Genomic DNA, 12,438 nt, shown 5'->3' on the forward strand with positions numbered 1-12,438 from the left:
TGCCTTAAAACAGCATTATCATTTTGCTCATTTATTCATAGTGTACAATGAATATTCTTCACTAGTACCAGGCACTGTTCTAGGCCCAGTAGAATACATTAGCAAATAAAATAATGCTGTGCTCATATTGAGATTACATTCTAGTAGGGGAAGATAGACTCAAAAACAAGTGCACAAACACACATACTTATGCGCATATGCTGCACACACAGTGTAAAAGATAATGACGAGAGCCAGCACTCTTTTTGTGTGATCTCTTTACAAAAACAGTAACATCTAGTGAGGCAAGCTGTATACCTAACAAACTGGTGCATTTCAGAGATGGGCCAAGGCTTCGGCAGGAATGGCCACTCCTGCCGGGGCTGAGCATCGCCAGCCCCTCCCCCAGGAGGCCGTTGCAGTTGGCCAGTCCCACCCATGGCAACCATGTGTCACCAAAAAGCTGTGATAAAAAAAAAATGCCCGTATGCCCGAGAAAATGCAACAGGACTTGGCGGAGCGTACTACTCAGGCGTTGGAGAAATAGAACATAGAGAAGGCTGTTGCGGCCCTTATGAAGGAGTTTGATGAGAAGTACAAACCCACCTGTTACTGCATTGTGGGGAGGAACTTAAGTAGTTCTGTGACACATGAAACCAAACACTTCATCTACTTTTACCTGGGCCAGGTGGCCATTTGTTCTGTTTAAATCTAGTTAAAGGCATGGACTATGTCCATGGGTTTGTCCACAAACCCAGTGATCCATCCCAAAACAAGGACTAAAAGCCTAAATTTCAAGCACTGATGTCTTCGGCCTTGCCTATGGGAATGGCTCAATCTTTGGACCTTTATTGTATTTTGTACAGGGCATTTTCTGTACGGATTATTGTGGCTATAGAACAGTTAGCGAAACAGCTTGCTTTTGTATTTATTTTCTATTCCATACCTTTCTGCTCCTTGTTTTTTCTCCTCAAAATCCATTCCTTTCAAAAAAAATCTCTTGGCAGAAGCAAAACAAAACAACGAAAACTGGTGCATTTCGGCTCTGGGGGAAAGCCCTGCCATGGTTAGATTGTAAAGATGAAGTCGGTGGCACTCAGATGTTGCAATGTCTAAAGTCTGCCAGTAGGTGGCAGTCATGCCCTATAAACATTAGAGACAGGAATCTGACTGGCACTTAGAGCTTACAATGAGACTTAAGTTCTTTGATTTTATAATGCTAGAGCTTCCTATGCTATCTAATTATCTCTGTCGAATGGGTTGGGTGTATGAAAAGCTTAATCAGTACAAGTTGAAATACAGGTAATGTGGCTGTGTCATTCTCAGTGACAATGTATACAACTTTTATTTTAAGGTAGTCCTGAGAGCGTGGCACATTTTGTTGGAGCCTATGGATTATATTTATATTCATGATGAACAATCGACTGCATGATGAAAATAGGCTTATGGAAGTGCAGCATTCTGTTAAATTACATGGTCAGAACACACTTAGAGCTAAGAATCTAATAAAGGTTTTCACAGAGGAAAATGCGATTGAAAAATAAAACCCATGCCTAGAAATTGATATGCCTTTTAATCAGGCTTGCAAAGTTGTTCTTATAATTTGCACAGAATCGTTGCTACCTTAAGGGAGGGAGAACATTGCAATAGGCTGCATATACAAAAAAAAAAAAAAAAAAAAAAAAAAGAAAGGAAGACATATACCCATTTCCAGCATTAAAGACCTACCCCAACCCTACTATCGTCTTTGTCAGTTGTCTTTCAAAATTAGATTGAGGGGTTAAAACATGTAAATTTGTAGTACAGGGCATCATTCTGTCCTTCAAACCACACTGTTTTTTTGCGGGAAGGGACTGAGACCCAGTCAGTGTTGGATGAAACATGAGATGTAGCGGAGAACAGAATTTTAAAGGGTGTGTCTATGTCCTGTTGTTTTACTGTTGTTTAAAGGTGAGCCACTGGGCCCTCAAAGGCTTCCTTGTCACTCGCTAATACACTTGGTAGTCTGTAAGCCTACTGCATTTGCTGGGAATTTTATTTGCTTTCTGTCAGATTTACTGTCTGAATGGCGAGGCAACATCTTATTTTAAAAGCCTCAAATCCCTTGTTGTTGCATTGTTAAGAAGCTATCAGTCAATTAGTATTCATAAAAGACATCTTGCTGATGTCTGCAGCGGCCAACGAATGTGTGACTCAGTTACTTTTATGCTGAAGACTTGAGGATTCTAGTGCTTTCTCCTCTAGATCTAGTTTGGAAAAAAGTTGTATTTCAGGAAGTTGCTAGACTTTTGTAAGGGAAATACCAACAATAGCACATGACTTTCAACAGCTAGCCTAGCATTTTGCTATTGTATTACCCTGAAGTTAGTGTGGGGACATTCGTTTTTGTTTGCTTTCTTTCCCTCTGTGTGTGTGCCTGTTAGTGTCAGTAATAATACACTAGCATCTTCCTGAATTAAATTTCATTTATGCAGTTAAACCCTGTTCTTCACCTTTTTTCTTGGAGGATGGCAGGAAGTTATGAGGATGCTTCAGACTCCAAAAGGACTCTGAGTCTCTCTTCTCAGATCCTGTCTGTGAAGTTCAGCAGCTCATTTGAAGCTTGTGGTTCGTTCTTAAATGGGGTTTAATCCAACTGCTTATTATGCTGAGTTCTTCTAAACAAAATCATGTCCAGTGCTTTCCATTTCCAACTTAACTAAATCTTAGAGTTAAAGAAGTCCAGAATTGCATGTGATTATTTTTTATAGCCCTGCATATGTTTTTCTTTTGCCGAGAAACCAAACCTAAAACTACAGAAACCAATGAACTAGTAATGACAATCTGTCTTTAAGTGGGATAAGATGGGAGGGAGCTAGATTTGGTAAAATTTTCTACAGAAAAACAAAAATCTTTGATTTTGGCTTAGCGATAGTATTGAAGATTTTAACCTAATGATATATGGGTAAGAAATCTCCTTCAGAGCATACGAAAACTGTCAATTTAGAATCTTCGTGTAAGCCAATTCGGTGCCGATCCCAGGAATCTGTCTGCAAATGCTGGGGACAGGTTTCCTCCAAACTGTCTAGGTAAAAAGTAGGTCAAGGTAGGATGGTCTTTGGTAGAGCCCAGTCAAGAGACTAAAGATGCATTGCTTGTGCAACATGGTATTTCAATAGAGTGACAGCTGAAAAGTGAAGTTCCTACTCCCTGTCTTTACTAGGCAAATCTTTATTGGAATGGCAAGGTGGAGAAAAAAAAATCAACATTGTTTATAGCTCAAAAGAAAAGCTTTTACAAAACCATGGGAAAGTGGGAACTCAGTGCAGCTTTCTCAAGTGTCTGAGAGAAGACAGCATGGCTCACTGCTTCCAAATTAGATCACAAATTTTCTGGCTGATGGCAGCATCTTAGTGCTCACCCTAAAGGCAGAGATCTGAACAAATTACATTTTAATATCTTAGGTTCATTTATCCCCGCTGAGATCACACGGAAGCAAAGAAATACACATACATGGAAATCCAATAGGCCCAAGGGACTTAGCAGCGGTGCTGTACATGAAAAGAGGGGAGCAGTTAGAGTAAAATTAAACCTCTCTGCCTCTGCAGCAAATGCTATGCCCTGCTTAACACATGTCATCACTCTGATGGAGGACACCCCTCTTGGATAAAGGAGCATGATGGATTTAAGAACCAAACTTTGTTCATTGGAATGTTCATGTGGTGAAGTGCTTAACCCTCACTTTGTTTTTTTTCTATATGTGGAAAAATGCTGATGTTGGTAGAAAGCTCAAATGAGATGTTTTTGTGAGCATGTCACAACTTTAGAGGATAAAAGTAGCAAAAGTTCAGGTAAGCTATGACTAGACTGGGGAAGATTTTGTATGCCAGGCTAAGGAGTTCCATCTTTATTCAATAGACGTGGGGAATCACCCGAAGTTTTTTTTTTTAATGTTTGTTTATTTTTGAGAAAGCACAAGAGGGGGAGGTGCGGAGAGAGAGGGGGACAGAAGATCCGAGGCCGGCTTTGCGTGACAGCAGCGAGCCCTATGTGGGGCTGGAACTCACAAACCGAGAATAATGACTTGGGCCGAAGTTGACCCTCAACCAACTGAGCCACTCAGGCGCCCCTCACAGGACGTTTTTTTATTAAAAAAATTTTTTTTTAATGTTTATTTCTGAGAGAGAGAGAGAGACAGACAAAGACAGAGGCAGAGCATGAGCAGGGAAGGGGCAGAGACAGATGGAGACACAGAATTCCAAGCAGGCTCCAGTCAGCTCAAAGCCTGATGCGGGGCTTGAACTCATGAGCCGTGAGATCATGACCTGAGCTGAAGTCCGATGATGAACTGACTGAGCCATCCAGGTGCCCCACAGGAAGTTTTTGAGAGTGGAAATATATGGTTGGCAAAAAGGAGGCAGATCATTTAAGATACTGTTGCAGTGCTTGAGGCAAAGAAGTAGGAACTAGAAGGATAATAAAGGTAGGAATGGAGATAAGAAAACTGATGAAAGTCTGGTCATAGTGTGCATGGTTGGCAACTGCTTTGGCACAGCAAATACAAAGAGAAAGGAATTACAAGTTTGAGACTGGGTCATTATCACACTTGGGGTACTGCCGCCGATAGAGATACGATCTCTAGGAATAGAAGCAGGCTTAGGAGGGAAGGAGAATTCAGTTGGAGTGTGAGAGTCTTGTGGGAGAGCCATAAAGGATCTTTCATGAAGATATGGTCATTGTGAAACAAGAGTATATGAGGCCCTGACTAGAGTTGTTCGAGGAGGAAGGAATTAAGGCATAAGAAGCAAATTTTCTTGGAGAGTTTATGCTTCATCTAAACATTTATTTTAATTTTGAATTTTATTTTTCAACATGTATGTGTTCTTTTAACTTTGAAACTGAGCTTGACAAATATTCAGTTAAATGAGAAAAATTTTAAGTGTACAAATTGATGTTTATATTTTTTAATAGAGGAATATGTTTTAATATTAGTTATAGTGGAAAAGAAAATAAATTCTTCCAGATATTACTGTTTGTACTCTACCAGGGACCTGAGGGAGTATGCAAATGAGCATTTGATTTAAGTGGTCACTTTTAGTGATAGAAGGGACTGTCAATGGAGAGGACTGAGGAAGGAGGATAAAGAGCCTCAGGGACCCATTGGGGACGAATCTGTGCTTGAGAGGAAGAAGAGGATAAGCCCAAGAGGTTGATCAGAAAGTTCAGAGAATTAGTGTTGCTGGTACCATGGGGAAGAAGAGATAAAAACATGGATTGTCAGCTCTGTCAAATGTCCCAGAGAAGGCTTCAAGAAGGAAGAAAGAGTCTCCCTCCCTCCCTCCCTCCCTCCCTCCTTCCCTCCCTCCCTCCCTCCCTTCTTTCTTTTTTCTTTTCTTTTCTTTTCTTTTCTTTTCTTTTCTTTTCTTTTCTTTCTTTCTTTCTTTCTTTCTTTCTTTCTTTCTTTCTTTCTTTCTTTCTTTCTCTCTCTCTCTCTCTCTCTCTCTCTCTCTCTCTCTCTTTCTGTCTCCGAAGGAGCTCACTTTACTGGGGGGAGAGCACTGCACATGGCCAACAGATGAAGACACCCAGGTGGGTCTGATGGCTTTGAGAGAATGTAGAATGAAAGTAACAAATGAAGACTTCAGAAAAAAAAATCTAAAGAAAACGTTCTTTATGAAAAACAAGAGGGCACCCTTAGGGACTCTACCTGTAGTGACCACATTTGCCTTCAAGAAAGAGTCTTAGATAGGGGATGGAGGAAGGGGTTGAGGGAGGAGAAATTCAAGCAGGGCAAAGACAGTGGGAATGAGATGCCAGCAGTTAAACAGTAAGTGGATAGTGAAGCATTAGAGGAAGGGGAGTTCGAATGGAAAGACTTGCATGTCTGCAGACAGCTGAGAACCAAGTAGTTTCAAAAGGATAGAAAATCCAAGTGAGAGAGGAGAACTTGGTTCCAGGGGAGGCAGGCAGGGGTGGAAGGAAAGTCTTAAGCCCTGATGAAGCCACAAATATTAGATCCTGTTTCTCTCCTTTCTGTCTAGCAGAACTACAACGAATTTGGTGCTTAAAAAATTTGTTTTGTAAAGCTTTGATGGATGTGAGTTATAGAAAAGGCAGTATTGATTCTTGGTGAGACTCAAGTTATAGGGAATGCTGTCTGCTTAGGTGGTCTTGTTGCATGCTGATAAGGAGCAAATCATTCTAGAAACTCCCTCCTTGCCAATCTGGGGCTATTGGGATATGTCTGGTGTAACACCATGACCAGCTTTGCCTCTGTCATCCAGGGGATTATTCTAGGCCCTATAAGCATGCTAATTTAATTATTGCTGCACTTGCTGGGAGCTATTCTCTATTATTCTTGGGCTGAAGAACTATAATTGAAAGCATGGGTTAGTTGGCATTTGACTTTGGCATTTGACATTTACACTCTGTTTCTTGATAAAACTAAAACCTACTTGTCACGTTTGCTAAAAGTGTACCAAATATTCTTGTATCCACTTGAGTTTGGGCATATATTTCTTTTGTCAATTTGGCCAAAGCAGCAAACACACTTCTTTTTCAAGTGGAAGATAATGAGCAGGCTTTACCCAGTTCCCTAGAGGGGCATCTCAGCACATCAACTTGCTACTCTTACTTGTACCTCTCATCAAACATCAGTGTTAATTATGACTGATTAGGATGAGTTGGATTTGTTGACAGAATATCTAATGTAACTAATCAACTCCAATTTTTTTCAAAGTTAATTTTGTAAATGTATTCCAACTGAAGCACCATGGGGTAAGAACTTTCCTTGTTATAGCTCTTGATCTATCAAAAATAGAAACAGAGGATAAACTATTGTATTGCAGCTTCCTTAAGTTGCTTAGACTTGTGCCTGAGGAAAGCAAAGAAAGGAACTCCTGGAGGCATAGACCAGTCTCCAGAAGTTGGAAGTGAGGTCTTGGTGTGTTTGTATCAATGAACACAGTTGTTCTCAGATGCCGTCTATCTTGGGAATTTTCCCTTTGAAGCAATGAATTTCATCTAAGGTCATGTTCCTCAAAATTTCCTGTGTAAAAATGTAAATTCATATTCATTTTGCTTGGGTGAATTAGCAGCATCACCTTGTTGGAGGTATGTTGGGATGTTGCAACATTGATGTTGAGACTTTTGAACTAACAGGGACATTCCCATATCCACGAAACCAGAACTGTAAGCTTTAACAATAAACAGTTTCCCTTAGCAAATGGTAAATATTCTGAAAATGTTCTGCAATTAGTTTAAATACAATCTCTTTAAAAAAATTCTCCCCAAGGTCACCTAAATACTTTTAGAGATATCTTTTTCATTTTCACAATTCCATCTGCATACCTAAAAGTCCTATTTGAACATGCTCTCCACTTGGCCATTCTGGGATTTGAGTGGTTTTTGGTTTGTTTTTGTTTTATACTCAACCAAAATGTTGTACTCCAGTTTTCAACGGCAGGAGATATAATTTATGTTAAATAAATATAAACACTTGTATCAAAGAACATTCAAGGTATTATTTGCATAGTAGTTCATTTTTCTAAATTCTTACACTTAAAATGATTTCTATTGCATATATACATGTTTAGGTAAGTGATCTTGTATATGGAAACCAAACCTCGTGACCTCAAAGGTTATCATTAAAATGCCTATTTAGGGGCGCCTGGGTGGCGCAGTCGGTTAAGCGTCCGACTTCAGCCGGGTCACGATCTCGCGGTCCGTGAGTTTGAGCCCCGCGTCAGGCTCTGGGCTGATGGCTCGGAGCCTGGAGCCTGTTTCCGATTCTGTGTCTCCCTCTCTCTCTGCCTCTCTCCCGTTCATGCTCTGTCTCTCTCTGTCCCAAAAATAAATAAAAAACGTTGAAAAAAAATAAAATAAATAAAATGCCTATTTCATCTATGTTCACAGGGGATATAGGAAGACCAAGGATTTCTGCAGTTACGCTTCAGAGGTTTGACTAAAGTTGGCAAGGAAGCTATGAAACATGTGAATTTAACCTTTGACCATTACCATGTAAATCATTTGGTTTCACTCTCTCTGGAATGAGTGAAGGTTTGTATTTTCTTCTTGTCAAAATGCCTGTGAACTGGGAGTGAAACAATGATGTTTGCAAATGTCAACTTTAATGCCTAGCTGCTGGATCCCAGGCAGCTGCTTTCATATAGTTAAAATTTTGAAACCTCAGGAAGTAATGCAAGTGTGAGCAGCACATGAAGGTGGCTTTAAAAAGATTTGTTGACAGTGTGTCGTGATCAGAGAAAGAAAAATGTGAAAATCAATGCCACTCCTACCTCACTTACCGCAAGAAAGCAGGTAAAATGAGGGAAGTATGCCTTTTATTTTGCTGCAAAACCATTTCAAAACAGGTATATTTGTTGAAGTCTCTTTTTTTGGCATTGTCTCATGTCTTTTTCTCATTCTGTGCTTACAGCACGACTGACTGAGATCTGAGATGCAGTTTCTTCCAGGAAGCATAGGGGCTTTGGGTATAATGGTGGTCTCATTGAGAACACATTCTACCCAGTAATTGCTATTGGTTTCACATGGTGAAGCTATGCTATTGCTCTCTAAACCGCACATGACAGAGGAAGGGTTAAATTCTTACTGCAAGGCTGCCTACTCCTTCAAGAAAGAATTTTATTATGCTTTGCATAGATTTGACTTCAACGAAACTCTCATTAGGGGGATACATTTTATAACTGTGGGAGAAGTGAAATGACTAGATTAAATTTTAATAGAGTAAAAATAAGTTTTTGAGTGTTTACTCTGTGCTAGAAACTGTTCTACGTACTTTCCATGTGTTACCTCATTTGATCCACATGCAAGCTCAGAGTAGTAGCTGTCTTCGTTATTCCCCTGCTGCAGGTGACTCAACTGAGGTACTCTCCTGGAAAGTCTGAGTCTACACGGAGGGAATACAAATGAATTCAAAGATATTCTGGAAGTTTGCTGAGTTAAATATTACACTTAATCTTAATTCTTTCCCTCTGTTACAGTAGGGATTTCTTCTTCCTGAGCTCCAGATTCCCTGATGTTAATAAATAACCCTCTCCTTATCACTAGGACTTGGAGCATAAGAAAGATGTGAGTGATAGTTGCAGCCTCCCAAGGGGCAGGTGGCTAGATTGGTGGGCTAGAGTCACTGGAGATTTTAGCGGGGAGGCTGTGGGACTGTAGGGTAACCCCCATAATATGCATCAGCTTCTCTTTGATAGGTGATATCTAGTGCAATTGCATCTTCAAGTTCAAAGCAGACTCCAACCGTAAGCCTTTTTCTATAAAATCTGGAGCCCCAGTCTGCCTTGAGAGAAGTGATATTCTGGCTTTGGGTGGATGCAGACTGCGTGTGGAGAGTAAACACAGCAAGCAAAAAAAAGTAAGTGTGGCCTAGTAGAAACCAGCAGAGCAGCCTCGTAGCACAGTCAAGGATACCACATGAAGCCCACAACTGTGACAATGTACCCAGGATGGAGAGGAGAAAGGGTAAGAGCTGGTAAGGATTCCCAACCAGGGCAACAAAACCCAGACAGGGAATATATTTAGCCCCCAATTTTTCAGTGATGTACAAAAAGCAACTAAAAGCAAGATAGGGACCCTGGCCCAGCTGTCCCTATTGAGGAAGGATTTATCTTTCTGTCTGAAAAGGAATTTGTGGTCAAAACTAAAATCACACCTGTTTGTTTTATTTAATTGAAGGATTCTATTTCTTAAAATAATCAGTTAATAATTTAGAAATAACACACAGTAAATTTTCTTAAAGAAACTTAAAGAAGAAACAACTTCTAAGCTGTGATTGAAAACCATAGCTAGTGGGGCGCCTGGGTGGCTCAGTCGGTTGATTGTCAGACTTCGGCTCAGATTATGATCTCACAGCTTGTGAGTTCAAGCCTTGTGTTGGGCTCTGTGCTGACAGCTCAGAGCCTGGACCCTGCTTCAAATTCTGTGTGCTCCCTCTCTCTCTGCCCCCCCCCCCCGTGTCTCTCTCCCCCTCCCTCTCTCAAAAAATAAAAAACATTAAGAAAAAAAACCCCCGTAGCTAGCTATTTTAAATCATACCAGATTTATCTGAACCTGACCAATGAGGACTTTCCCCATTCTTGTGCCCTGATTACCTACTTTCCTGGAAGAAAGGAAAGAAGGTCCTGGAAAGATAATAAAACAAAGCCAGAGATTTACATTATTTTCTAATATTGAATGCAGAGAGCTGTGAGTTGCTGTTTAGACGAGATTGTATTCCATTCGCACGAGTGGGGCAGAGAAACTTGCTGGGGGTGTGTTTGTTTAATGTAGCTGTTGGAGTCTTTGGCTTAAACTACTTAATTTCATAGCTGTCACTTTGTCTCATGGGAATGTTGTATTTCCAGTAATTTGCAAGAATATGTGAGCTAAGCATTGCCAGATCGCATTGAAAGTATGAAATTAACATGTATGATCAGAATATTTCACTTGAGGCTCTTAACCCATTAGGGCCAGAATACTAAATAGCTTGTCTAAATATGCTCTGTTGGCTATCAGTTTATTTTACAAACTGCTTTAAAACTTCAGGCAGACATAGATCTATATTTATCTATATGTAGATATATATGTTTTATATATATACATATATATATAAAATTCTTTTTTAAAGACACAACATGCTAAAGAATGAAAAAGCAGAAAAACACAAATGCAACTCTAAGGCTTTTGTTTACAGATATGCTTTTGCAGAAGTATTTATTTTCTCTCCTTCCTTCTATTTACATTCTGTGCTCTACTTAATTTCCCCAAATATTCATGAGTTTAGAACACTAGGTGCCTATTCTTCAGTTACTTGTGAAGTGCATTTGTTATGCATATTGTTATAGTGAACCATCATTCATAAGCTATTTATATTCATTTTAATAGGGGAAGAAGTATCCTGTCTCATTTCATATAAATTCCTCTTTACAACCTATCAAATACAGAGAGATGCTTGGAATTAAATAAATGTGCTACTAATATTAGTGAATGATGCTTGAAATATTTCAGAGATTTTTGGACATTTATAATTACATTCTCCTAATTGCTCTGGGAATTGGCAACAAGGATGAGTGATAGGTAGTGCTTCAGACAGTTGTGTCCATGGTCTCTTGTCTTACTCATAAAGAGGGACAAGACTCTTGTCCCACTCATAAAGACTTCATAAGGAGGCACAGGTCAGTAAGCAGAGAAGAGAAGCACTAAAAAGAAGGCAAATATCTGAGAGAGAATGAAGGAAACATTCATTTCTTCTTTCATTTATTGTTTGTTAATGGTCACATACTCTGCTGGGGACATGAAGAAGACATGGTCCCTACCTTCGAGATACTGAGAATCCAGTGGGAAGTAAGACGTGTGATAAAATGAGTACTTCTTACTGTTGCCCCTTAACCTGACCTCTTGCCACCAGGAACGTGTTCTTTGCTCTCTTAAGTTTCCCTTCTGTAAAGATGCACCTTGGCATGGTTCCCTTGGTTCTTGGCTAGACAACTTCCCCGCATCTCTTCTTTTTAGGACTTGTTTTCTTCTAGACATGAAGAAGGACCATCTGGCCAAGTGTTTGGCATCTACAGATGCTGAGTACTACCTCCTTTGTTTCTGTCCATTTGGGGTCACTGGAGGAGCGCAGCAGCACCTGTTCTGTGAGAGGGAAGGGTGTCTTTTTTGAACACCAGAAACCCTCCTAGATCTGGCCCCACCAATTGATGGTGGTAGTGACAGCATTCTAATGTGACAAGTCTCCTGGGGTTACTTATGGCAGCTCTCACTGGCCTTACAAATGGATTTTTACATTCCTCTTGGAGGAAGCACTTTTATTTTTTATTTTAGTAAATCAGGTTGATGGTTGGTTGCCATGGAACTTAAGGACATAGTCTACGCAAAACCAGAGACAACTGTGGGCTGGATACCCCCCCCTCCCCGCCTTCCTGCCCCACCTCCAGCACAGGCATCATGGTCCTAGCCAAGGAACTGGTTCCATCCTATTGTTTTTTTCCATTGTGTGTTTTAAGATACCTGTGTTTTCATTATGGAAGAAGTTTTTAGAGGTACATTTAAGTATCAGAGCTTCAGTTGATAAGCTCGTAAATAGTAACATGTTCTTTAGATCAGGGATTCTTACTTGCTAGGGGCTTGTGGGGGTTGTAAGGCAGGTTGTGTATAGCAGTAGAGCTTGTGATGTTTGTAGACAGCATAATTATGTCTTACATGTGAACAGATTTATAGCGACGCATACTGTATTTCTGACAAAATAGAACTATATGAGCACTAAACAGTTGGTGGGATATTTAATATTTTTAGTTTAAGTAGTAATGTTGACTTTGTTTTCAGGACAGGTGTCTGGAAGACATGTGAAGGTGTTAACTTTGAAGGAGAGAGAGGAAGAAAGATAGGGAGAGAAAATGGCGGTGGCAAGAAGGCCTTATTCATAGATTTGTTTTTAAGTTTATTTTCTCTAATGGTAACATAGAGATATTT

General features: G+C 40.0%; 1 pseudogene; it reads left to right on the forward strand.

Moving 5' to 3' along the window:
- Nucleotides 1-426: 426 nt before the first annotated feature.
- Nucleotides 427-688, forward strand: LOC107180126 (annotated as a pseudogene).
- The last annotated feature ends 11,750 nt before the right edge of the window (nt 689-12,438 follow it).

The sequence above is a fragment of the Panthera tigris genome, chromosome C2 (assembly GCF_018350195.1).
Source record: "Panthera tigris isolate Pti1 chromosome C2, P.tigris_Pti1_mat1.1, whole genome shotgun sequence".
Taxonomy (NCBI): domain Eukaryota; kingdom Metazoa; phylum Chordata; class Mammalia; order Carnivora; family Felidae; genus Panthera; species Panthera tigris.